We start from the raw sequence: 27262 nt of genomic DNA, 5'->3' as shown, positions 1-27262 counted from the left end.
TGTGTATATGTGTGAGTCTGTGTGTGTGTGTGTATATGTGATTCTGTGTGTCTCTGTGTGTGTATATGTGATTGTGTGTGTCTGTGTGTGTATATGTAATTCTGTGTATATGTGATTCTGTGTGTCTCTGTGTGTGTATGTGTGTGTGTCTCTGTGTGTGTATATGTGATTCTGTGTGTCTCTGTGTGTGTGTATATGTGATTCTGTTTGTGTGTCTCTGTGTGTGTGTATATGTGATTCTGTGTGTCTCTGTGTGTGTATGTGTGTGTGTCTCTGTGTGTGTATATGTGATTCTGTTTGTGTGTCTCTGTGTGTGTGTATATGTGATTCTGTGTGTCTGTGTTTGTATACGTGATTGTGTGTATAGGTGATTCTGTGTGTTTGTGTGTGTGTCTGTGTGGGTATGTTTATGTGATTCTGTGTGTGTGTCTCTGTGTTTGTGACTGTGTGTGTTAGGGTGTGTGAATGTGAGTGTGTAGGCATGGGCGTGTGGGAATATGTGGGAATGTGTGTGTGAGGCTGTAAATGTGTGAGAATGTGTGAGGGGTGTGTGTGTGAATGTGTGTAATAGAGTGTGTATGAATGTGTCTTCGTGTGACTGTGTAAATGTGTGAGCGCGTGAGGGTGTGTGAGTACGTGTGAGTGTGGGGGTGTCTGCATTTGACTGTACGTGTGTGAGGGCGTGTGTGTGTAAATGTGTGCGTGAGTGTAGGGTGTGTGCGTGGAGGGGGACTTCCTTGGGGAAATGCAGGCTGAGATTTGCCTGAGCCAGGACCGTCGAGCCGGGGGAGGCCGATGGACGGGAGGGTGTGAACACCCGTGGTGGGTGACAGGAGCCTGGGTGGAGAGGGCGGCGGCAGCAGGAACGGGAACGGTGGGGAGTTGTGGAGGTCGCTGGGCGGGGAAGCGCTGACCGCGCTGCTGCTGCGGGAGAGGAGCCCCAGCGGGACACGGGAGCCTGCCGGAGGGAGCCAGCAGGGGGCGCGGCAGCGTCCGGCGTCAGGGGGCTTTGGGGGACTAGAGGGGAGGGAGGGCCATGTCCCCCCCGCCCGCCCTGGGCGGTCCCGCGCACCCGCTAGTGTCTGAACCGGGGGCTGCATCCACGCGGGCAGAGCAAGGAGGCTGGAGGCTGGAGGTCAGAGGGCGAGGAGCGCCCCGTCAGGCACATCCCCGAGGGGACGTCCTCAGGGGCCAGGGCGAGTGGGACCCTCCCAGGCGGCGGAGGGACGGCCTCCTGATGTGGGTGTCTTTGGGAAGACGCGAGGGCGATGGCCTCGTCTTTGTCCCCGCACAAGGGCCATAGCGCGGGCCGGACGCAGGAGCCTCCCGGCCTGGCCACGTCTTGCGGCGGTTTTGCGTTGGCGCCTGCAGTTGATTCCCCCTCCACCCCGCCCGATTCGTCCAGCGCTGTCTCCTGAAGAGCCGCTCCCGTAAGCCCCCGGGGGATTTGCCGCGAGCTGCCGCCCCTCTGCCCGGCGTTTTCGCAGCAGCCCCTCCTGGGCCCCTCCAGCGCGTCTCTGGCTGATCCGGTGTCGTAATCCTGGGTTCTGGCATCGGAGCCGTTGCTATGGGGATCTCACCCACCGATTCAGCATTTTGTCGGTGGGTTCGGTGGGGGATGAATGTGAGGAACGGGGAGATGAATGGAGTGGGGGGAGCAGCTCACTGCTGGAGGGCTGGGCGTAATTCTCTGATCCTCTCCTGGGGGAGAGGTTTGGAAGCTGGCGCGGAGGAAGTAGGAAAGGGGATGTGTGAGTTTCCTGGGACTGCTTTTAAGAACTACCACAAACTGGTGGCTTAAAACAACAGAAATGTATTTCTCCACAATTCGGGAGGCCAGAGTCGAAATTCAAGTTGTCAGCAGAGTTGCTTTCTAAGGATCCCTTCCAAGGCTCTCTCCCAGCTTGGAGGCTGCACAGTCCTTGGGGCTCCCAGACTCGCATCCCTCCAGTCCCTGCCTCTGTCCTTTTGTGGCTTTCTCCTCCATGTCTCTGTGTCGGTTCCTTTTCTGTCTGGTATAAGAACACCCTTCTGTGGATTTAGGGGCTACCCTGAGTTAATGATGATCTTGTCTCAAGATTTCTTTTCTTTTCTTTTTTTTTTTTTTCCTGGAGACAGGGTCTGGCTCTGTTGCCCAGGCTGGAGTGCAGTGGTGTGATCTCAGCTCACTGCAGCCTCTGCCTCCCTGGTTCAAGTGATCCTCCCACTTCAGCCTCCCAAGTAGCTGGGAACACAGGCACACACCATCACAGCTTGTTGTTGTATTCTTTGTCGAGATGGGGTTTCACCATGTTTCCCAGGCTGGTCTTGGACTTGTAGACTCAAGTAATCCGCCCGCCTTGGCCTCCCAACGTGTTGGGATTACAGGCCTGAGCCATTGCACCCATCCTTCATCTCAAGATCTTTAATTACCTGTGCAAAAGCCCTTTCCCCAAATAAGGTCAATAAAGCCCCCTTTACAGATTCCAGGGATTTGGGACTTGGACACACCTTTATGGAGGTCATTGTTCAACCCTTTACAGTGGGAAACTCATACAGAAAAGTAGCTTTGCTGCCTTGGACCCAACATGCCAGCCTGTGAGCATCAGGATCAGGCTGATTCTGCTAGAAATCTGCCTCTTTGCATCAGCAGAGCAGCCCATTCCTGGCTCTGGAGGTCATGCTTTGGAGTGAGTGGTTAAACACACTTTCTCTGCAACCAGGCTGGCTGAATGAGGGCCCCAGCTCTGTTACTGACTAACTGTGAGATTTGGGGAAGCAACGGAAACCTCTGTGTGTCTCAGTTTCCCAAGCTGCAAAACGAATAATAGTTCCTTCCTATAACTTTCAAGAAGCCTTTCGCACAGTGCTCAGTGCTCAGGATTGACCGCACGGACGTTGTGTTCCTGCTAACCAGGTCCTGACTCCCAGTTCACTCCTCCTGTGAAGAGAAGCTCTTTACTCTGTCCTCCACAGAGAACCCTACAGAAAGCTTCCCACCTTCAGTTCCTTTGTGCACCAGCATGCTTCAAATGGGTGTCAGGTGGGTGGAGGCTTTGACCCCCTCAGCCCCCGAGAGCCTGAAGCTCTGGGTCTCCGCCTCCATGGTCGGCAGCTTCTCTTGTTTGCCTGGGTGCGCCATCCCAGCGCTCTCATTTCATCATTTCACAATGTTCCCAGAGAAAAACTTCCCTTGTCTTTGGCAACATGAGAAAATCAAGGACAAGTCAGTGAATTTTTCCTTTAAGTTCACTTTTTTTTTTTTTTTTTCCAAGCTGCAAAGACTATCTTTTGTTCAGATTTTTGGCCTTCTTCCATTTTTAGCGTAAAGTGTGTTCCGCCTTTGAGGACAGAATAGTGACGATGGGCAAGCCACTGCTTCGTTGCTGGCTTGTGTTTCAATGTCCTTAGGTGGCAAAATAGAAAGCTGGAATCCTTATGTGAGCTCCAGATTACTGGAAACTTCCCTTGTCTATGAAATATCAAAGTCTGGGAACCACTGCCCTGGAATTTACAAAACATTTTCAGGCACATAATCTCACTCATTTCCCATTTGACAGTTAGTGACAGCTAATGAGGTTCCAGGATATTTTTTTGACTTGGCCAAGGTCACATGGCTGGGAAATAGCAAAGGCAGGACTTCCCATTGAAAGCCATGCCTGCTTACCATGAGGAATAACTGAGTCTCTTTTCTCTAGTACAGGAATCTCACAATAAGTCCCCCATTTCAGAGCAGCCATCAGTCTAACATGGGTCTGTCTTCTCCTCCTGTAGGAGTTCAGTGTGTGCGGATCTCAAAGATCCTCCCTCCCAGCACCACTGAGGTGCTGAGGATGCCCCTGAAACGGCCTCAAACTCGACTTGGACTATGGGTTCCATCCGTAGAGTTGGCCTCACTGACAGCATTACAGGAAGGCTTCGAGGCAGCTCCCTGTGACCATGTGGCGATCGGACCATCCCTGGCATCCCACTTTGTGGGTGAGGAGACTGCTTCCTAACCATGGTAAGTCCCAGCACCCCATGCTGCCTCTGTGGGTCTGGAAGTTTGGTTCATTCTCTTCACATGGGATGGTGGGATTCAGCAAAAATGGAGAGTTGGGCTGCAAACTCTTGAAGGTCAGCCCATCTGGGAACTCATTTTGTGCATGTACGCTGGCACCTGCTATGCAGTAGACACTGTTCTAGGCACTTGGGATACATCAGTGGACAAAACGGATGAATATCCCTGCCCTCCTAGAGCTGACATTGTGGGAAAGAAGGAAGATGGATAATAAACAGTAGATAAATAAATAAGGAAATTAAATCACAGGTTGGCAGGTGGTAAGTGCTATAGAAAAGAGGAAAAGTGGTGGGAAAGGTGGGAGTGTCAGGAGGGGGTGAAGTGGGTCACAATTTACAATGGACTGGCTAGAAAGTCTACGAGTTTCCTGTTTCTCACCGAAGCATCCAAAAGACTCTTTAAGATAAGACGTAGCAAGTAGCACCCCATCCCCCCAGCCCATGTAGTCAGCGGTTCTTTACTCTGATGGAGGAATCTGCCTGACTCTGTAGCTACAACGGAGGCTTCAGCTGGTCCCACTAGGAGCTTGTAAGCCAGATGGTCCACTTGAGATGTCCCAAATGTGGCAGGGAGGCTATGTCAACTGTCTCTGGGTATAGGCTGTCCCCAGGGAGGGGGTGTGACCTTTAGCATCAGCAGCCAACACTCCCAGCAACTGGGGAGTGGCTGTGTTGGCCCTGACAGGGCATCCGGGCAGCACAGCACACCACCCACAACGGGGGAGAAGAACCGTGGAGTGTGGTGTTGCACGCAGAGTCCTTAGCAAATTGCCTGGCCTGTGAGGATGCTCACTAGTGTGACAGGCGATTTTCTGAAAGGTAGTGCTCCCTCCTCCATGAAGCATTTTCTTGACTTGACTTCTGGGACCTCACAGACTCCTGGTTTCCCTCCTAGCTCCCTGGCCACTGTTGCTGACTCTTCTAAATGCAAACGTGCCTCAGGACTCAGTCCTTGGAGCGTTTGTCCCCGCCAGCTGTGCAAGCACTCATCCATTCTCATGCCTTTAAATACCATTTATAAGCTGAAGACACTTAAATTTTTATCTCTTCCTTGAACTTTGCATTGAACTCCACACTCCTATATCTAAACTGCCTACTACATATCTCCACTTACGTGTCTAATAGCCTGTGGCGGCTGTAAAATTGCTCCACTCACACCTTCTGTTGAGGGGACCACGGTGACCGACACCCCACTGCTGCCCCAATGGGCCCACCCCTATGGCGTGCTGAAGTCACACATGATGTGGGCTTCTCCCAGCCAATAGCTGAGCAGGTAGGATGGGGTTAGAGGGGGTGGCGCCAGGGCAGGTCCGCACCTGTGGGATGTTGGATACCCCATGGGAGGTTTTGGCTCAAGGACCTTCCATCGGCCTGAGTAAACGCTCTTGGAGCTGTGCTGTGGTTGGAAGCTCTTCCTCCCAGGCCTCCTTCCATCCCCCTCTCCTTCATGGGTGCCAGGCCTGCATGGCAGTCTGCCAGCGCCTGCTGCCTCCCCTTTGTCCTTCACAGCCTTTGCCCCCAGTAAGTCTCTCCCATGTCCAATCCTGTCTTGGCATCTGCCCCTTGGGACATCCAAAGCAACACAATGGCATCTCAAATTTCACATGCCCAACACTGAATTAACCAGCAACTCCTTCCCCTAGAAACGCTGGCTTCTCCCCTAGCCTTCCCCGGCCTCATAAGTGGCAGTGCTGTCTTTTCATCACTCAGGTCATCGTCAAGCCTCCTCTCTCATCCCTTTTCTGGCCCAGCAGCAGATCCCGCTGACACTCAGTTCAGAGGCCATCCAGCATCTGACTGTATCCCACCCTCTGCTGCTCTAGCCCAGGCTCCCATCTGCTCCCACCTGGTTTGTATCAGGTTCTCCTGCCAGCTCCCTTCTCTCCTTCTTGCCCTGCCCCTCTCACCAGCTGTTCTCAGCAAGCAGCCCAGTGGCCCTTTCAGAATGTCAGAATACCCAGTGCCCTGCCCATGGGCTCCTGTGTCACTCTGTATAAAAGCCAAAATCCTGAGTGAGGCTCTTCCCCATTTCTCCCTGTCCTCTCCTCCTCCTCCCACTAAGCCCTGCATCCTTTCCTGCTCTTGCTCAGCACCTCAGTGCTTGCTGTTCCCGCCTCCCATCCCTACCCACCTGCTCATGAGCCTCCCATCCCTATCCACCTGCTCATCCCCCCCACGCTGCTGCCTCCTCTCCCCAAGGCTGTGCCCAGCCACCACCTTCTCAGGCTTTCCCTGACCAGCCCCACCTGGGATGTCTCACTCCCCTTCCCAGGCAGACTCTGAGATACATTTTGCTCTTGGACTTTGTTGGTCTGACTCCTGCCATGAGCACAGATGCTCCATGGAGGCAGAATGCTGGTCTCCGTTTCTATCCCCATGCCTGCACAATGCCCAGGGCACAGCAGGGGCTCACAAAATATTTGTTGAATGCATGAAGAGAGAAGTCTCAAAAAAAAAAAAAAAACTGACATGTAATATTTGATAAATATTGACTTTATAAAATTTTGTTTGCTTTTATATCATAAAATTCAAGAACTTGTGGAGCAGAAACAAAAATAACTGATAATCCCACTGTTTTGATGCCACTTATTGATATTTGAAAAGAGGTAAAAATAAAATATGAAGACAGAAAATCCCATCATGTATCAAAAGGCATGGAATGAAAAGAAAGAGCCTTCTACCAGGACCTCCTGCACCACCCAAGAGTGTCGTTTTCTCAGGCACTGAGAAGGGCCCCTCCAACAGGGCAGGTGAGGCCAGGGAAGTACCAGGAGCAGCTGGGAGCCAGCTGTGGGCAGTGATAGGACTCTATGACGTCGACACCCTGTGGCTTCATGTCTCTGCTTAGAACTGCTTAGGGCAGTGGGCCCCAACCTTTTTGGAACCAGGGACTGGTTTCGTGGAAGACGGTTTTTCCATGGGTGGGGTGGGGATGGTCTCAGGATGAAACCGTTCCGTCTCAGATCATCAGGCATTAGATTCTTACAAGTGGTGGACAACCTAGATCCTTTGCATGCACAGTTCCTGTGAGAATTTTGTTGGTGGTGGTGGGTTTTTTTTTTTTTTTTTTGAGACAGAGTCTTGCTCTGTCACCCAGGCTGGAATGCAGTGGTGCAGTCTTGCCTTACTGCAACCTCCACCTCCCAGGTTCAAGCGATTCTTGTGCCTCAGCCTCCCAAGTAGCTGGGATTACAGGCACCTGCCACCATGCCTGGCTAATTTTCGTATTTTTAGTGGAGACAGGGTTTCTCCATGTTGACCTGGCTGGTCTCGAACTCCTAACTTCAAGTGATCCGCCTGCCTTGGCCTCCCAAAGTGCTGGGATTACAGGCGTGAGCCACCGCACCCAGCCTCCTATGAGAATCTAATGCCATTGCTGAGCTAACAGGAGACAGAGCTCAGGCAGTAACACTCACTCACTCATCACTCAACTCAGCTGTACGGCCCGGTTCCTAACAGGCCACAGACTGGGACCCCTGCCCTAGGGGATCCTGGTGGACTTAGAAAATTCACACTCTTTCCGGTTGTTCTAAGACACTGAAAGGTCTGATTCTCACACTCCCTCCCTACACCCTAGCCCTGGTGGTCTTTCCTGCCTCGGGGCCCCAGTCCATGCTATCTTCTCCACCTAGAAAGCCTTCTTTCTCCCCACCACTTGGCCAACTCCAACTCCTCCTTCCGGTCTCAGCTTACATAAGCAGCTGTCACACTTGTGAGAATATTGGAGTTACCTGGAAAGGCTGGTGCCCAAAGTTTCTGATTCAGTAGTTCTGGGGCAGCCTGAAAATGTAGATTTCTAGTAAGTTCCTGATGCTGCTGCTTCTATGGCTGAGAGAACCCCACTTTGAGAGCCACTGGGTTATGTGATGCTTCTTTTTTCATATATATACTTTAAGTTCTAGGGTACATGTGCACAACGTGCAGGTTTGTTACATATGTATCCATGTGCCATGTTGGTGTGCTGCACCCATTAACTCCTCATTTACATTACGTATATCTCCTAATGCTATCCCTCCCCCCTCCCCCACCCCACAACAGGCCCCAGTATGTGATGTGCCCCTTCCTGTGTCCAAGTGTTCTCATTGTTCAGTTCCCACCTATGAGTGAGAACATGCAGTGTTTGGTTTCCTGTTCTTGTGATGCTTCTTTAAGACACAGGCTCCAGATTCCTTTACCACCCCTTTCTAAATGAAATCCTCCCGTATCACCCTGTGCTTTTTCTTTATCCCGGTTATCACAATTTTTAATTACACGTCTTTTTGTATCTAATGACTATCTTCTAATCCAGACTAGGCCAGAGTGAACATTTTAATTTCATCCCTCTATTCTTTTTGTATTAAAACAATAACAAAAACCAATAAACATATCGTACCAAGATAGTGTCTCTAGAAGGGAGGAAACTAACATTTGGAACATGAGTAAATATCTTGCACTATCATAGATACTTCCAGAAGAATGATAATCAACAGTGGCCACTGCTTATTGAGCACCTACTGTACGCCAGGCAGTGTACTTGGGCAGGATCAATGATGGCTTTGTTCACTTCTGTACCCTTAGTGCCTGGCCAATAGTGATACTTAATAAGTGAATGAGTGGATGAAAATAAACAATTCTCCTGCACAGAACATTTTCTTCTCTCCTGGATGATGGAGAGCTGTTCCACTCTAGGATTTGTTTTATAGACCCATGTCTTATCTGAGGCAGGAGTTTGGGATCCTTCAAGATGTTGATTGTGGTCCCACCTCCCCAGGAAGATTGACAAGGCCCCTGGGAATACGGCGCTCTCCCAGCATGGTGCAGAGATAGAGAGCCGAGCAAGACAGACACCTTCCCCTCTGCTGTCTGTTATATAAAATAAGAAGAAAGAAAGAATTGGGGGAAAATTCATAGGCTGGTCTAATTCCATTAAATACAAAGCAGAAAATAACAAGAAGATCAAAGCAAGGCCAAAAGGAAGGAGACAGAAAAATAAAAGGAGGGGGACAGAGAGCCCGGAAGGGAGGAAGTAGAGGAAGAAAAGGAAGCGGGAGAGGATGTCCACTGAAAATTGGTTGTCCTCTTCCTAGGTGTCTGTGGGCTACCTGCCAAATCAATTGATTACATCTGTAGGCAGAGTTGCCTTTTTATTTCACACCAATTTTCACGGGCAGCGTAAGATAAAAATGGAAGAGACGAAGTGAATGGGAAAAGATGATTGAATGTTGATGTAAAAAGGGAAGGTGCGAGGAAGGGGGGCCGCTGTACATGCAGTTACAAGAGCTTGCTGCAGAGGGGATTTTGGATCATGTGCCCCTCCCACCCCTTTATTCTTTTCTTTCCTTTATATACTCTTTGAAAACCCATGTCTCCTATTCCCGGTGACCTACTTGCCACAACCCACCTTGGCAAAATCAATGGATATGCCCCAGGACTCCAGGAAGCAGTGTGGCCTCAGAAAGCTTGGTGAGGAAGCAGAGGGCAGCTGATGACTCACTGCATGCCCTTAACTCAGGCTCTCCTACTCCTGAAGCTTCAGTTTCCCCACTTGGGGTGTGGTGATAATCATCCACTCAGCCATGAGGCTGGGGAGTGCTAACAGGTGAGAAGTTTGAGATGTGCTTTGCAAAAATCAGGAACTATACGCAGGCTCCATAATCTCAGCAAACAAAAGTCAGATCCTGCAAATGTAAAGCAGTGGCCCCTTGTGGGAGGGTGTGTCCCATAGTGGGCTGTCCTGGTCCGTGCTGGTGGGCTCTCAGGGGCTCAGTTCACTGCTGTCCCCCTCGAAGAGTACTCCACTTACTTGGACATCTGAGTCCTGTCTTCATAGGCCAGTGACCAGCTATGAGGGTCTGTTTCCTAGAAACCCTTTGGTTTAGGCCTATCATCTGGGGACTATGGGAAACAGAGCCCTGCTAAAAACCCTTTCTGCAAAGAACTTGCCTCCCAGGTCCTGAGACTGTTCCACACAGTATCGTAGGCAGAGGGGGAGCTGGGGAACTGCCCCTCCCAGCTTCCCAGGCACCATCCCAAAGCCAGTGGCAACACGACCCTCTCTGCTGATACAAGCAGAATTGAAGGTGGGAGAAAGGGCTGGCTTGCTGGCTTGTGTGTCACTTCAGTGAGGGGGTGTTTGACATTCTTCCCATGCTGGACCAGATCAACCTAATCTAAGGTCTTGATATCTGCTGCAAAAAGGGCAAAGCAGGATGCCACCGACCACCCATACACCTGCTGCTTTCTCTTGGCAGGCCTGAGCTATCACCATGGCAGGTGGTGCCCAAGGGTAGACGATGCCTCCTTGGAGGAGAGGGCCAACAGATGCCTCTGCTGTCCATCCATGGGGCTGTAACTTCTCTGGACAGGGAGCTGAGCATCCCTGGGGGTTCTTTAGAATCATCATGACACAGAGGAGAAAAATAAGGCCCAATGAGGGACATGATGCATCCCAGGGCTCGGAGCTAGGTTCAGGCAGAGGGGCGGCTGGAATTTGGGCTGGCTGTCTTTTATTCAGGGGCTTTCCATGTGTGCCTCCATATATGTGTATGTTTGTGCACAGATGCATTTGTGCATGCTCACGCATGCATGTGGTGCAGAGAGGGGCAGGGGCTATGGACAGGGCGCCTTTTGGGGAAGCAGGCCACATGGGGAGGCCCAGATTTCCAGGCTGAGGGGTAAGCTTGGCTTCTGGGACAGGAGGCAGAAGTGATAAGTGCATTTGCCTTGTAAACTCAGGGCATGCCCTGCCTGGGGAAAGCGCGTCAGGAATTGTGTCAAACACCAGATAACTCCTGCTCATATTTCCTCTTTATGGCCACCTGCTCTGGGCACTCCTAGGTCCCCTAGTAGATCCCCGTGCACAGACCCATCATACCTGCTGGGCTGGCCAGCTCCTGGACCCCATCTGCCCTCCATGAGGAATGTTGGGGGCTGGGAGGGGTCTGCTTCATCCTCCTGTCTGTCCTGGCACCCACACGGTCCCTCACTAGGAGCTCTGCAAACAGGAGGTGTCCAGCAGGAAGGGGCCCACAGGAGAAGCCAGGCTACTATGTCAGGAGGCCTTTTCTCGCACGTGTGGGAGGGATGGCTGGAATGTGCGGCACCCCAGATATCACCTGCCACATGTCATCAGACAGTGCGCTTTTCCTTATGCGCCATCAAAGTCCCCATGACAATATATATCCCTGGGGTGGGGAGAGGGTGGGGAGCACCATTCTTTCATCTGACACCTTGGAGCAGGGATTTGTTCCTACCAAAAAGAGAACTGGACACAGATGTGAAAGAAAGTTGGGGCACCCAGGTCTCCTCCCATGGATTGGCAAGTGTTTCCCAAATGTGGCATACCCTGTCGGTGGCCTGCCCTTCCTTCCTTGACCCACCCAGAGGACACCCCAGCTGCAGTGGACGGTTCACGCACATGCAAAGGCTGTGTACCCCAATCACCACTGTTCTTTGCTTTTCGGGGTTCTTTGGCCATGGAAGGAGGCTCAGCCCTGCAGGGCAGGCTAGAAGTGCTGGGAGTTAACTCCCTAAGTGGGGCTCTCAGCCCTGAGGGACAAGGGCTCCTGAAGAAATGCCCTGGTTTCCTGGTGAGTTCTACAGCCTCTTGGAGGCCTGAAGGGGTTGGGCCCCCATGTCGCAGAAGGGAAACTTGCTCCTTGGTACCTCTTTAATTGGCTTTCCTCTTTCCTCTTCTCACTTCTCCCCTCCCTCACAGTGCTTCCTGCAACCACCTCCCAGATAAATCACCAGTACTCCCATCCTTGTTGGAGGGCCTGTTTTTAGGAAAACCCCAACTAAGGCAGGAAGCTCCCCACACTATAGTGGAGGGAGCCAGAATGCTGAGCTCTGGATGCCCCAGCTCTCTGGCTTACCAGCCATGAGATGCCAGGTACATCCCTTGACTTCTCAGAGCCTGTTTCCGCATTTGCAACATGAGGGTTAATGCTCCACAGTTCTGTGAGTCTGCTTCTTAAACGCTGGAAGAATTAAATTCATTCAGGGTCGCCACCGGGCAGAAGCACAGGCTATATGCTATAGATCTGGATTACAAGATTAAAGATCAATACAGCATTGTACAGAAGCAAGTGTTAAATTGGGTGACAAATGCTAAACAGAGCTGGGAGTGAGAGAAAGGAAGGATGTAGTTGAAGAAGGCTTCTTGGAAGAGGTGAGGATTGAGTTGGCCTTAAAGGAGGTAGGTTGGGGCCCAAGGCTTGGACGTAGAGCTTGGGAAGAGGCCTCTGGAGTCAGCCTGCAAGGGTGTGGGAGCTCCTACACCTATCATGGAATCTTTTCAATCCTGGCCAATGACAGTGGGTCACCAGCTGCCATGTGTTGTGCCACACGGGAGGTGGTGGGGCTGCAGGGATGTTTCTGTTTTAATGACTATGTAATTTTTTAGGAAAAAGGGGTGATGGGAGCGTATGGATAGTTTAAAAAGAGAGTGTTGGCCAGGTGCAGTGGCTCACGCCTGTAATCCCAGCACTTTGGGAGGCCAAGGCAGGTGGATTGCCTGAGAATAGGAGTTCGAGACCAACCTGGCCAACATAATGAAACCCCATCTCTACTAAAAATACAAAAATTAGCTGGGTGTTGTGGCGGGCACCTTGGGAGGCTTGGGCAGGACAATGGCTTGAACCCGGGAGGTGGAGGTTGCAGTGAGCTGAGATTGTGCCATTGCACACTCCAGCCTGGGCAACAAGAGCAAAACTCTGTCAAAAAAAAAAAAAAAAAAAAAGACAGTGTCCACCTTTTTCCCTTCTCAACTCATCACATATCATTCCCTTTCTGTCCCTTTCTACCTCTTCCCGTTGTACCCTCCTATCTCATTCCATTGCCTGCCTTTCCTTCCCTTTCCTGTCATCCCACCCTGTCCCATGTCACTCTATCCCCTCCCTTCTATCTCCTCCCCTAGCTCCCATTCCATCTCGTTCTGCTGCATCCCATCCCATCCCATCCCGTCCCGTCCCGTCCCGTCCCATCCCATCCCATCCCATCCCATCTCTCCTGCGTGAGAAGGGGATATTGGCATATGAGGAGACTTTGGAAACTTGTCTTCTTTATTTGGCCAGGGTGCGGGGAGCTGCAGCTGAGGCTGTGGCCACTAAGAACCACCTCTGAGGTTGTGGACCTGAAGTGACAGATGGTTTGAGGGGCTCTGACTGAGAAAGCTGCTTAGACACTTATTTCTAGAAGGAATAGACAATTTTTGTCTCTGTGGCCCAAGCAGGGAATCTCTGGGAAAGCTGTTCTCCTCTGCCTGGTGAGCTGGGGGCCAGTTCTCACAGTGCAGCAACCGCCCACAGGGAACCAGGACTCTTGCCTGCTTTGAGCTGAACTCTCTCCATCTCTTTTGACTTTGACTTCCTGACCACTGTGGGAGGCAATGCATAGAGTGGCTGAGAGCACAAATATTGGAGCCCAGCAACTGGGTTAAACCCCCAACTTTGCCACCCACCAGTGCTGGGACCTCACAAAGTCTCTGAAGAGCTCCCTGCCTCAGTTTCCCCACCTGCAAAGTGAGTCTAATAACAGCATATCTTTTTGGGTGGTTGTGAGGATTAGATGAGCTACCATATGCAATGCGTTTAGAAGAGTACTTGAAACACAGTGAGCTTTGTCATTGTTAGCTGCTCTCCTATCATCATCATCATCATCATCACCGTCATCAATCATTTATCCATACAGGAAATAGAGGACCTGGCATTCTCTCCTCTTCTCTCTCTCTGTACCTCTTCTCTACTCCCTCCTTCCCCCTTCTTCTCTGTATTTGTTCTCACAGAGGAGGCTGAATCTGGGAGGTCTGATAGTGCTGGTTAATGGCTTATAGATCGTTGACGCATCAGGCCTGATGGAAGTGTCTGTTAGGGTTGGCATTGGGAGCCGAAGTCAAATGGCCCGAGACAGATTCATGGCTGTCTTCCAGCCATGCCAGGAAAACACTCCCAGAAGGATACAAGGCTCTCACAAGCTCGAGAAACTTAGAGCGATGGAGGGGGCCTTCCTGGGAGGCTGCAACCCTCCAACTATGCTGCAGGGCCCCAGGGCCTTATCTGCAATGTGGGGAACCCTCCAGAAGTCAGAATGGAAGTGCTGAGTAGTAACAAAGTGTGAGCAAAGGACAGATGTCCAGATTCACTCAGAAACAAGTCCAGGAAGACCTAACTAATGAGCACTAATTTGGAAAGAGACCAGACTGACCTGGTAACAAATTGTGAATTATGGATTTTTTTTTTTTTTTTTTTTTTTTTGAGATGGAGTTTTGCTCTTGTTGCCTAGGCTGTAATGCAGTGGTGCTCACTGCGACCTCCACCTCCTGGGTTCAAGTGATTCTCCTGCCTCAGCCTCCCAAGTAGCTGGGATTACAGGCATGAGCCACCACGTCCGGCTAATTTTGTATTTTTGGTAGAGACAGGGTTTCACCATGTTGGTCAGCTGTTCTCAAACTCCTGACCTCAAGTGATCTGCCTGCCTTGGCCTCCCAAAGTGCTGGGATTACAGGTGTGAATCACCATGCCCGACTGAATTATGGAATTTTAAAGCATAGTTTTGCCATTCTCAACTAAATAGACCCCTATAGAAAGCACCTAATGTGCCTCTGTGTGTGTGTGTGTGCATGCGTGCGTGTGTGTGTATATGGGACAGAGGGAGAGGAGAGAGAATCCTATTCTTGTCCTGAAGGAATTCACAAATGGGGTGATATACAATTGTATTACTTGGCACTTAGCAAAATTTAATTACCAAAATGGCAAACCAAAGGTTCTTGGGGACCCACTAGAAAGAACAGATGAATGATGTATAATTACCCATTTGTGTGTTTGCATGCAAGGCGGAGCTCTGCAGGGCTGGCATTCGGTTTGCTCTTTCCTGTAGGTTAAACACTTCTCTTTCACTCTGGTTTACACCTTGTTTGTTGCACGGCTGAACCCTCCCATTTCCTAACTTGCACAGATACATTTTGGGCCCTCCAAAGTGGAAACCTCCTTGTTCTTCAGTGAACAAAGGGGCTCTTGCTGAATGCGTTTGTGGCCCTGGAGTTGAAATCCATCTCCTTGACCTTGGAGACTGGTTTTTCCCAACTCAGGGAAAATTGCTAAGAGCCCAGCAGCAGGCTCAGTGTCTTTTTGGAGTTTTCAGAGCTAGGATGCTCCTCTCTCTCAGGCTCTTTAAGAACCTTCCAGCATCCACCTCCAAGGGGGAGGTTTGGCATTTCCATCTCCTTGGCTGGCAAATTGTAAATTTGGATACGAGCAGAAAATATAGTGACATCAAGGTTATGTGGTCCGCAGCTGACAAGATGGATAGCCCTCAGCTAGGTAGCATTTCCCAGCTTCTTCTTGGTTTGCACTCTCTCCACCTCTCTTTCTTTTAACCTTTTTTTTTTTTTTAAAGAAAACATTTTTAGAGACTTTAATAACTGTGGAAGGATGCTGTAAGGCGGGCAGGGAAATCGATCATTTTTATTCGGTTGTGCGCAATAAAATGTAAGTTTGAGTCATAAATCTTCTTACCTTGAGGGAAAAGAACAGTGTGCCTGGCTATTAATATGACTCCCTTTTTGTAGATTTTAATGAAGGAATCCCCCTCCCCACTGCAGAGTAATTCATAGCTGTGGACAGGGCGGGGCTGAGGCGGGAATTCACCCTTTCCTCCAATCTGGCAACTGCTGGTTCCCAGTCTCTCTCCACATCTGCGTGTATTCGCCATCTATTATTTTTAATCAATGTCTCACCAAACACATATAAAGCTCCCACTGTGTGCAAGACACCATGCCTGGCACCAAGGAGCAAGGGATGCTGAGGCATATCTCAGAGTCCTGGGTAAGTTGTCCACAAGAGGGCTCCTCTCCAGGCCCTGCCTGTGAGCACCCCAGATACCTCCCCACTTGTCTTGGCTACATCTATATCCCCCTATCAGAATGTGGCAAGAGATGAGGCATGCAGCTTGTGTTGGCTACAGGACTCCATTTTGGGTACCCTAAAAGGAAAGGCAGGGCTGCAGTCTCAGTTAGCTTGGGCTTCCATAACAGAATGCCATAGATACTTATTTCTCACAGTTTTGGAAGCTGGACGTCCAAGATCAAGGTGCCAGCTGATGTGGGTCCTGGTGAGGCCTCTCTTCCTGGCTTGCACATGGCCGCCTTCTTGCTGTGTCCTCCTGTGGCAAGAAGGGAGGGAGAGAGAATGAGAGCGCGTGCATGCTCTCTAGTCTTTTTCTTCCTCTTCTTATAAGGCCGTTCATTCCATCCTAGGGGCCTTACCCTGTGACCTCATCTAACCCTAATCACTTCCCAAAGTCCTCACATCTAAATACCATCTCACTGGGGTGTTAGGGCTTCAATATATGAATTTTGGGGGAACACACATGTTCAGTCCATAACAGACCCGTGTTGTGGAACTTGTTTCCTCTTTCTTCTTCCTGGGGGGTTGAGTGGGGCGGAGTTGGAAAGTGTGATGTATGGTGTGTGGAGAGGACAGAAAGTGACCTCTGCTGCCAGGTGGAAAAATGCCCACCCACCTCTCCTGCCACATCAAGTCTGTGGCCAGAGTGTAGGTGGGTTCAGTCCACTGCTACCTCTTGCATCCTTGCCCTAGCATCCCTTCCTCAGGTTCTAATCCTAAACCTCCATCAGTTCCCTGTTTTCTGGATCCCTCCTGCAGCCAGGCCCCTCTCCTGCTGTGGCTCACCAGTGATCTGGACATTGCTGGCAAAATAAGCTGCCTTAAACATCCATGGTGCACACGCTGCTCTGCAAACAAAGACAGGGCATCCAATTATTCCAAAAACAACCCGTTTCTGTTTGCTTATCTGACTTGGACTGTTTGCCCCTGACATTGCTATTGATCAATTTGAACTTTTCCCCTTCGAGTCCAACATGATTCATAATTTGCGGTTGGGAAAAGCCACCTGGGCAGTGGGCCCCCTGAGACCAGGGCCCGTGCACCCATAATCTCATTTAATCCTCTACATGGTTGGGATCATGATTTCTATCTGAAAGGCAAAGAAAACTGGGGCTGGGGGAAAGCGAGTATTTATCCAAATCTTCCAACTGATAAGTGATGGTACCAGAATTTGAACCCAGGTCTGCCTGTTCCAAAGACTGGACCCTTCCTAATCATTGAGATGCCTCCTGTGTAGGCACCCAGTCTTTGGTGGTCACCCCAATTCAGAATTGCAATCAGACAACAAACATCAGAGAACACAAAAGGCTGATTGTGACTCTGTGTAGGGAACAAGGGTACCAAGCTGCGCTGACAGTTTGATGGTGGGTCAGTGTGACATCTTGGAAAAAAATAGCAGCTGATTATATTCTTCACATTGACACATGTTTTTAAAGATTTTTGAATCAGATGTGAGTCAGGAGCATTAAGGCAAAAATGTAACACATTTGTATTTGGTGAATGTGGGAAATTTCTCCCTTGAAAACAAAGTGAGTAGTCACACTCGAGGTCTGGCTGCATAAATTATGGTACATTTATACCATGCGATATTATGCCCTATTGAAAACAATTAGAGCAATACTGGAGAACATAGAGTTCCCCAAGGTATTGTTGAGTGAGGAAAACAAGATGCAAGAAACTGAGTATCATATAATTCCGCAAAACAAATAATGACAAAAGGCTGGCTATACATGTTTAAGTGCATTATGGGTATAAGTGAATGCACGTGGGTGTGTATAAAAAGTTACATACATACATGTATACTACATGTAGTGTGTGTATGCATATATTTATACAGGATAATATGATCGTGAAGAAGAATGTAGAAGGATCCCTCCAGGGATATTAGCATGAATTTCTAGTGGTTATGGGTGGAGGACAGAGGAGAGGTGTCAAGGAAAGTCAAACTAACAAGAAAACAACTAAGAGTCTACACACACACACACACACACAAAATCATGTAATGACAACAATTTATGCATTTATATAAAGGTACAGGCATTCATATACATACATTCAAAGAAAAGTTGTAAGTTATTTTCCTACAGCAACAGAGCACTTACCCCAGAGATCTGCATGAAGGCATGATAGTGAACAGGCCTCTGCAGACCCAGAAGGTGCAGTCTAGAGGCTGGGCACAGCTACTAGGAAGCCGCATCACAGGCTCCCCAACTCCCTGCAAGGGTTGGTTTATTCCTTGGCTTTACAGCTGGCACAAGGAAGAGGGGCACCTGTGTGATTTGGGCGTCTTCTCCAGCTGCTGCCTTGGAGCCCCCCACCTGGCTCAGGGGTAAGTGAAACAGTAGAAGGGGAAAATAAACTCTTTTCTACTTCTGCTAACATTAGGGTAACCAAAATACTGATCATTTAAACAGGGACCGCTATGAGAGTGAAGAACAGAACTATGAATAATCCAGGTGCAAACCAGGACTGTCCCTAGCACACGTGGCTGTAGGGTCACCCTAGCTACAGCTCCTAAATGAGGGGTCTACATTCTAAATTTCACCATCTTCTCCATGGAAATGTGAATACTAATTGATCCAGAACCCTGTAATTGTAACTGGAGCCCAGCAGGACTGAAATTACTCTTAATTATCATGCCACCCCAGGAGGGAGGGGCCTTTTCCCTCAAGGTTACAGAGACACATGGTGAAACCAAGGGGGATGGATGTGTGGCTTCCGTGGGGCCCTGCTTAACCACAAATGTCAATGCTCTGGGCTGAGCAGGGCTGGGATTCCTGCACATGCTCTGTGTGGTTGGCCTGACCTATAAGAGACTAAATAATGACCAGGCTTGCTGCTAGAGCACTTTGTAGCTGATGTATCCGGCATGACCAGCTTGGATTACTAAATGGGCACATGCTGATTAACTTATAAATTAGGTTGATGAACCCCCAACCTAGCTGTCTCAAGGATTTGCATTTCTCCCCAGTGCCCTTCTTCCCAAGCACCTCTTAGTTAATTCAAGGGATCTACATAGAGACTGGTGTTTGGACCAGGGCAGAGAGGAAGATAGGAGAGGGAGAAAGATTATTTTTTCCCAAACTATTGATATCTACTAATCTGAAATGCCATAATTGAGGGCTAGAGGCAGCATTTTTTTTGGCTAGCGGGGGAAGGCGATTTGAAATGGCCTTGAGAATATGACTAACACAAAGGAAGCAGACTGCAGAGACAGAGATGAAAGAAAGACCCTGATGATACTGTTTGAGCCTCTAGCACCCTCTTCCTTGTGCTGGATCTTCAGGAGTACCTGAAATCTGCTCCCCAAAGTTGGTAGAAAGAATAATGGCCCCAAAAGACATCCACATCCTCACCTCTAGAATCTGTGAATATGCTACCTTACATGACAAAAGGGGTATTGCACATATGATTAAGAATTTTGAGATGGGGAGGTTACCCCAGATTATCTGAGTTGGCTCAGTGTTATCACAAGGGGAAGCAGAATAGTTAGAGTCAGGAAGGGAGATGTGGCAGGAAATAAAGGTCAAAGTTTGCCATTGCTGGAAGGGGCTGTGAGCCAAGGAATTTCAGGCATTCTCAGAAGCCAAAAGGCAAGGAATGATTTCTTCCCTACATCTTCCAGAAGGAATGCAGCCTTGCCGCCATCTTGGTTTTAGCCACATAAACCCATTTCTGGATTTCTGGCCTGCAGAGCTGTAAAATAACATATTTATGTTGTTTTAATCCACTCACTTTGTGGTAATTTGTTACAACAGCAATTAGAAAACCAATACTCTCAGCTTTCTGGTGGCTTGAAGCAAATTATCTTGAGTTAGACTTGATTTTCTATCATTTGTAACCCCAAGAATCCTGCACTAGTAACCAGCTCCAGGAGGACTGGCATCCCTTTCCAGAACAGCCCAGCTATGATACTCTCCCAACTTGTCCTTTACCTCAGAAGTCCTATAACTAGAGCTTGAGAGGCGCATGGGGGCAGATTTGTCAACTTTCTCCTGCAAATGAAAAATCCAGCCAGGCTCAGATAGATCCAATGACTTGCCTGAGTAGTTGAAGGGGTTTCTACCCAGCATGGGTTCTAGATCTGGAGTCCATGGAATGGCTGCTGTGGCCCAGTAGACCTGTGAAGTCCAAAAAAGAGCACAGGTTTGAACAAGAATGTGTGTCGATACCTTTCTTTCTTCAGCCCTTTGGATGGTCCAGAACCACATCTCCCTGGGGCTGCTCTTGCAGCTGAGGAACCTGGAGGTCTAGCCCATCCTGACCTTGGCTCTGCCCTGTGCTCCACGCCCAGCTGACCCATCTCTTTCCATGACACTCCCTTGACGGCCTCCCCCACGGAGCACATTTCTGAGTGGAGCTGCCTGGAGCTACCACTGAGATCAATCTCTTGGGATGCCGAAACGCAGACACCATCCTGCCTCCCAGATCTGATTGTTTTGACAGCTTCACCAAATTACAAAGCAAAGGCCCTATTTGGTGATGAGAAAAGCAATATTGTGGCAGGGGCGGCTCATTTCTTTGAAAATCAGCAGTAAGTGAATTTGCATCCACTTAGTAGTAAATACATCTGGTTGTCCCCCTCTCCAGCAACTGCGAGGGATTTACATGCACTTGGGTCTGTTTTATTATTTTATGATGGAGAGATGGGGGAGAGGGAAGAGGGAGGGGAGAGCAAAAGAGAGGAGATTGAGAGGGATTTCTTGGGGAGGAAAAATTGAGGATGGGAAGTTTCTCATTTTTTTTTTTTTTTTTTTTTTTGTAAAGTTTCTTAGCCTGTGGCTGGGGTGGGCGAATCACTGAATCAGAGTGGGCAAATCATTCTTAGGAAAAGAAATAGCCCTCTTTCGGTTCTGTGCGTTATGATTTAGAAGACTCTGAAGAGCCCTTGTCATGACGCGCTCCCTAAAATCCTCTTTAAAATTCAGCTGGAAAGGCCCAGGGAAAAGATATACAGGCCTTTGTAGAGAGCAGGAGAGCCAGAGACATTCGCCAGGACGGTGCCAGAGGGAATGTTCCATGCAAATGTGTTTAAAGTCCCAGGTCGGTAGCTGCGGGGAAGAACGCTTCATCCTTTTTAAGAATAAAGTGAACACCATCTCTTTCTGATTGGAGAGAAGCCAGCGCTGAATGTTTTACGTTCTCTGCATAGGAGCACCCTCGGTGACCCTCTTCTCTTGTTGGCTTCTGTAGCCAGGAGGAAAGAGGAACCTGGGTGAGCAGACGGGGGAGCAAGTTGCCCGGGCAGTATGTGTTCAAGGGAGTCATTCTGCACGTGATTTCCCAAGTAAGAACCACATCAGAAATGGAGTAGCCAGCAAGAGCCAAGACCAAACATCCTTAGCATGGCCTGCAAGGCCTCCTGGATATGATTCCCAGCTTTCTTTCTGGTGCTTTCTATTACTGCTTAGAGAGTGTTTTAGTTTGCAAGGTACAGAAACCCACTCGCAAACTCTAGGAAAATGCAGTTGATTGGAAATGGGCAGGGGCACTCTGAGAAAGACATTTGGGTCACCCCTGTTTCTCCATCGCTGGATGCCCTTAACTGCTTACTCCCACTGTGTTTGCTCATGGGCTCAGCTTTATTCTTCTTATACAACAGCCAAACAGACCGCTACATAGACAGTTGTTCTAGGGAAACTCATTTTGTCCATAGAAGAAGCTAACATTCATTTATCACTTACGATGTAGCATAGACAGGCAAAAGGGCTTGTTCAATAGGGACAGGATGAGAGGGCAGCAGGTGAGGAGCCACCTTAAATTTTACATCCTAGGTGCCTCACTTGCCTCACCCTATTCTAGCTCAGTCATCCAAGTCACTCTAGGCCACACAGCTGGAAAGGGGCTGAACTAGGAATTTAACCCAGGGAGTCTGGCTCTTATGAACTCTACCTTACTGCCTCTCTAATAATCACAGATAAATAATATGCTTATTAAAATAATAACAATGATAGCAATATGCTTATTAAGCACCTATATGTGCCTGGCACCATGCTACTTTCACTGACATTTATCCCTTCTGGTAATCTCACAACAACCCAATAAAGCAAAGATGATGATTATTTCCACTTTATAGATGAGGAAAGCAAGACACAGAATGGTTGAGTAATGTATTAGTCTGCTCTCTGCTAATAAAGACATTCCCGAGACTGGATAATTTATAAAGAAAGAGGTTTAATTGACTCACAGTTCTACATGGTTGGGGAGGCCTCAGGAAACTTACAATCATGGCAGAAGGGGAAACAAACATGTCCTTCTTCACATGATGGCAGCAAGGAGAAGTGCAGAGCAAAGCAGGGGGAAAGCCTCTTATAAAACAATCAGATCTCATGAGAACTCACTATCCCAAGAACAGCATGGAGGTAACTGCCCCCATGATTCAATTACTTCCCACTGGATCCCTCCCATGACACGTGGGGATTATGGGAACTACAAGATGAGATTTTGGGTGGACACACAGCCAAACCATATGAAGTAACTTACCCAAAGTTGGACAGTCAATAAGTGGAAGAAAAGGCCTTTAATTCCATGCCCAGCTGACTCCAGGCCTGTATTCTTAGCCTTTAAACTACCTGACTTCCCAAACAACCAGGAGAGAGCCTCCCAGATTTCACAATTCAACATTTGCTGAGCCTTGTTCTGCACTGCACACTGTCCTGGGCAGTAGGGATTCCTGGTCCCTGTCCTCAGAGAATTCAGAATCAAGTGGGATGATGTACATGTAAATGGAGAATTACAAAGCAGGGAGAAGTGCTAGAGGGAATGCCAGCATTCCAAGGACTTCAGGAAGGTGAGTCTGCAAAGCTGGACTCTACTGTCTTGGCTCTAGGTTTGCAGACATCTCACCTGTGAGTAGCATATAGTGCTCAAGCTCTCTCCCTCTTTCACATATGGCACAGTTGTTGCTATGAACGGAGATGGCCGCCTTGCTCAGTTACTTAAAGGCATCAGGACCTGGGGGTGCGGGAGCAGGTGCTGGCAGAGTTGCAGCCAAACACCACGGCTTCCCATGCTCAAGAGACAGCCAGGAAGGCAAAACGTCATCCTCAGCAGCCAGCCAGCTGTGTGGCCCCCACAGCGCTCACCTGGTGACTGCCCCAGGCTTGTTTACTGTTGCTTTTATTGAATCTGACTAGTCTGGAAATAATTGCACTAATATTATTGACATTAATAGTATACCAGGATGTATTTATAACTTGCTTCTCTCTCGGTTAAAATCCAATCTCATCATCACTCTTGGATGGGGTGGAAGTTGCAAGCAGAACTCCTGCAAAAAAGGAGCTCCCAGCATGGAATGGGGAGAAGTCTGGCCCAGGTACCACACCTGTCTGGGAGGGACAGGCTTTGGAATCAGGGGATCCGTGCCCCAGACTGCAGAATCATGAGTGTCTCATGAGTTAAAGCTGCCTGGCTGTGGCTCCCACAGTCAGTAGATGGGGTACTCTTTTAAAGGTAGTAGAAGAAAGGTTTGATGAGGTTTCAGAAAGAAAAGGTGGGCTTTTCCAGAGAGCTTCCCAAACTGATGACATGGGAGATGATGGGTCTCCAGCCTCTTCCCCCTGTTCCTTTTCTCTTCTCTCTTGCTGTTCCAGGAAGTTACCCACCCCCACCCTCCGCGCTGGCCCACTCTGCCCCATGTCAACACATGGATGGGGCTGCTGTATGGGGCAGTTAGCTTTCTGCACTTACTCTGCAGTCCTGCCCCCTCCTGTCTCCTTGTCTCTTGCTAGGAGTCTTAGATGGAAAGAGGGAGCATGTCCCAGATCTTATTTCCTGGGTGTCCAATATGGCATGACTTGCAAACTGAGATGTCTGCATGCTTTATTTCAGAGGTGCAAGTACTTCTTGATTCTCAAAATTTAGACTTTTCATAACCCACTAGATTTATTTTACTAGTCACTTGGGACTTAAATACAAAAAGGCTTCCTGTTACTTTTTTATTCAAAAGAGTGCAATGTGTGTGTGTATATATATACACACACACACATATATACACAGTATATATGTGTGTGTGCGTGTGTGTGTGTGTGTATGTGTGTGTGTGTGTATATATATATACACACACACACACACACACACACTGCTTAAAGAGTAATAATAAAACACCCACACATTCACCATTCAGCTTGAGAAACAGAGCATTACCAGCACCTGAGAAGGCCCCTAGGTATTTATTCCCTATCACCTTCCTCTTTCTCTCCACCAGAGGCAGCTTCTATCTTGAGCTTCATATGAAGCATTTTCTTACTTCTCTCTCTCTCTCTCTTTTTTGTGAAGTTTTATAAGGTATATAAATATGCCTAAACAATATAGGCCTACCTCAGAGGTATTGTGGGTTTTGTTCCAGACTACCACAATAAAGTGAATATCACATTAAAGTGAATCACACAAAACTTTTGGTTTCCCATTGCATATAAAAGTTATGTTTACACGATATTGGAATCTGTTGAATGTGCAATAGCATTATGTCTAAAAAAACAATGTACATACCTTAATTTAAAAATACTCTCTTGTTAACAAATGCTAACAATCATCTGATTATTAGCAAGTCAGTCATTTTTTCTGGTAGAGGGTCTTGCTTTGATGTTGATGTCTGCTAACATCCTCATCCAAGGGTGGTGGTTTCCAAGGGTTGGGGTGGCTGTAGCAATTTCTTTTTTATTTTTTTGAAGACAGAGTCTCACTCTGTCACCCAGGCTGGAGTGCAGTGGCACAATCGTAGCTCATTACAGCCTTGAACTCCCAGGCTCAAGTGATTCTGCCACCTGAGCCTCTGAGTATTTAGGACTACAGGCACATGCCACCATGCTCAGCTAACTTTAAAAAAAAATTGTACAGATGGGGTCTTGCTGTGTTTCCCAGGCTGGTCTCAAACTCCTGGGCTCAAGCATTCCTCCCATGTTGTTCACCCAAAGCACTGGGATTACAGGTGTGAGCTACCATGCCCAGCAGGAATTTCTTATACTATGAGAGCAATCAAGTATACTGCATCAAATGATTCTTCCATTCATGAAAGATTTCCCTGCAGCATATGATGCTATCTGATAGGTTTTTACCCACAGTGGACCTTCTTTTAAAACTGCAGTCAGTTCTCTCAAACCTTGCCTCTGCTTTATCAATTAAGTTTATGTAATATTTTATATCTTTTGTTGTTAATTCAACAATGTTCACAGCATCTTCATCAGGAGTAGATACCATCTCAAGAAACCATTTTCCTTGTGCATCTGTAAGAAGAATCTCCTCATCTGTTCAAGTTTTATCATGAATTGCAGCAATTCAGTCATATCTTCAGGCTCTACTTCTAATTCTAGCTCTCTTGCTATTTCTACTGCATCTGCCATTACTTTCTCCACTGAGATCTTAGCCCCCTCAGCATCAGATTGGACTCCACTTATTCCAAGCTCCTGTTAGTGTTGATATTTTGACCTCGTACCGTAAATCTCAAATGTTCAAATGGCATCTGGAATGGTGAATCCTTTCCAGAAAGTTTTCAATTCACTTTGCTCATCACTACTATAGCAGCTATAACTTTATGAAATGTATTTCTTATATAGTAAGACTTGAACATCAAAATTACTTTTAGATCCTTGGGCTGCAGAATAGATGTTGTGTTAGCAGGCATGAAGACAACATGAATTTTGTGCATGTTCATCAAAGCTCTTGGGTGACCAGGTGCATTGTCAATGAGCAATAATATTTTGAAATAATCTTTTTTTTTTCCTGAGCAGTAGGTCTCAACAGTATGCTTAAAATATTCAGTAAACCATGCTGTAAACAGAAGTGCTGTCATAAAGCTTTCTGGTTTTACTTATAGAGCAAAGGCAGAGTAGAGTCTGCATAATTCTTATGAACCCTTAGGTTTTCAGAATGGTCAGTGAGCATTAGCTTCAACTTAGAGTCACCAGCTACTTAGCCTCTAACAAGAGAGTAGCCTGTCCTTTGATGTTTTGAAGCCAGCTATTGACTTCTCTTCTCCAGCTAGGAAAGGCCTAGATGGCATCTTCTTCCAATAGGAGGCTGTTTCCTGTACATTGAAAATCTGTTGTTTAGTGGAGCCACCTTTGTCAATTATGAAGCTAGATCTTTTGGGTAACTTGCTGTATCTTCTCCATCAGCTGCTTCACCTTGCACTTTTAGGTTATGGAGATGGCTTCTTTCCTTAAACCTCATGGACCTACCTCTGCAGAAAAAAAGAACCACCTCTTTTCTTCTGCAGCCTTCTGACCTCCCTCAGCCATTATAGAATTGAAGAGGGCTAGGGCTTTGCTCTGGATTAGGCTTTGGCTTAAAGGAATGTTGTGGCTGGTCATCTATCCAGACCAGTCAAGCTTTCTCCATACCAGCAATAAGTCTGTTTCCTTTTTATTTTTTCTCAACTTTTATTTTAGACTCAAAGGTTAAATGTACAGGTTTTGTTACAAGGCTATATTGCATGATGCTGAGGTTTGGGGTACAACTGAACCCACCACCCAGTTAGTGAGCATAGTACTTGAGAGGGAGTTTTTCAGCCTTACCCCCGTCCCTCTCTCCTTCCTCTTGGAGTCCCCAGTGTCCGTTGTTTCCATCTATATGTCCCTGCATATGAAATGTTCATCCCCCCCTTAAAAGTGAGAACATGCAGTATTTGATTTTCTCTTTCTGTTCACTTGGGATAATGGCCTCCAGCTACATTCATGCTGCTGCGAAGGACATGACTTTGTTCCTTTTTTTATGACCACATGGTATTCCATGGAATATATGAACCACATTTTCTTTATCCAATCCACCATTGATGGACGCCTAGGTTGATTCCATGTCTTTGCTATTGTAAATAGTGCTGCATTTCACTTTCTTATCACTAGTATGTTCACTGGAGTAGCCCTTTTAATTTCCTTCAAGAATTTTTCCTTTGTATTCACAGCTTAGCTGTTTGATGCAAGAGGCCTGGCTTGTGACCTGTCTCAGCTTTCAATATGCCTTCCTCACTAAGCTTAATCATTTCTAGCTTTTGACTTAAAATGGGAGATGTACAGCTCTTCCTTTCACTTGAACACCTAGATTATTAATTGCCCTAACACCTAGGGTTACTAATTGACCTAATTTCAATATTTTTGTGTCTCGGGGAATAAGGGAACCCGAGGAGAAGGAAAGAGATGAGGGACAAAATACTCGGTGGAGGAGGCAGAATACACACAACATTTATTGATGAGGTTTGCCATGTTATATGGGCACAGTTTGTGGCACCACAAAACAATGACAATGGTGACACTGAAGATTATTGATCACAGATCACCATAACAGATATAATGATGAAAAGGTTTGAAATATTGTGAGATTTATCAGAATATAGCAGCAAGACACAT

At 47.9% G+C, this 27262-nt stretch overlaps 1 long non-coding RNA gene across 4 annotated transcripts in view; it reads left to right on the top strand.

Annotated features, from left to right (window-relative positions):
- Positions 1–292: 292 nt before the first annotated feature.
- The window catches only part of LOC105469106 (uncharacterized), a 195125-nt gene continuing 168155 nt past the window's right edge, over positions 293–27262 (top strand). For 3 of the 4 annotated variants that reach the window (XR_011615997.1, XR_011615996.1, XR_011615995.1), the window contains exons 1-2: positions 293–1602; positions 3754–3982. This is a non-coding gene — a long non-coding RNA (uncharacterized lncRNA). The remainder of the gene's footprint in view (positions 1603–3753; positions 3983–27262) is intronic. The other variant, XR_011615998.1, reaches the window with a different exon arrangement.

Source organism: Macaca nemestrina, chromosome 17, assembly GCF_043159975.1.
Source record: "Macaca nemestrina isolate mMacNem1 chromosome 17, mMacNem.hap1, whole genome shotgun sequence".
Classification (NCBI taxonomy): Eukaryota; Metazoa; Chordata; class Mammalia; order Primates; family Cercopithecidae; genus Macaca; species Macaca nemestrina.
This window is presented reverse-complemented; position numbering and strand designations above follow the sequence as displayed.